We start from the raw sequence: 484 nt of genomic DNA, 5'->3' as shown, positions 1-484 counted from the left end.
AGAATCATCTTTCGTCTTCGGCTCGGTCGGCAACTGTGCTATTGGGTTTTTTGATCATTTGGCTCTCTCTACTCTTGACAGCATTTAATCAACTCCAACACCCTGTGGTAGGCTAGCCAGAAGCTGCTTTGTAGCCTTATTTGCATTGTCAAACGCTAGTACTCTGAACATTTGTTGCTTGCTTTATCACTCCGGTCAGGATGATTCATTACTGCCTCCCATAATCTGTCAACAAAGTGGCTATATTTTTCAGTGGCTCCTTGCACTATCGTGCCAAACAATGGACTGGAGGCTCCTGGCAGGCTAAAAAAAAACATCTAGGGCTAATTGTGCTGATCACCGCAAGATGTTAGCGGGAAATGTTAATTGTACATCCAGATTTAAATACTGTCCATCTTCTGTGAACATCTCTGCCGTTACTCCATAAAGTGGATCTGCTTGCGCTTGTCTTAGGGCAGCCTCATGTACTGCTCGCTGGGTCCAC

Source organism: Egretta garzetta, unplaced genomic scaffold, assembly GCF_000687185.1.
Source record: "Egretta garzetta isolate BGI_Z169 unplaced genomic scaffold, ASM68718v1 scaffold141, whole genome shotgun sequence".
NCBI lineage: Eukaryota > Metazoa > Chordata > Aves > Pelecaniformes > Ardeidae > Egretta > Egretta garzetta.
The sequence above is the reverse complement of the archived record's forward strand: the minus strand, read 5'-3'. Positions refer to the sequence as shown.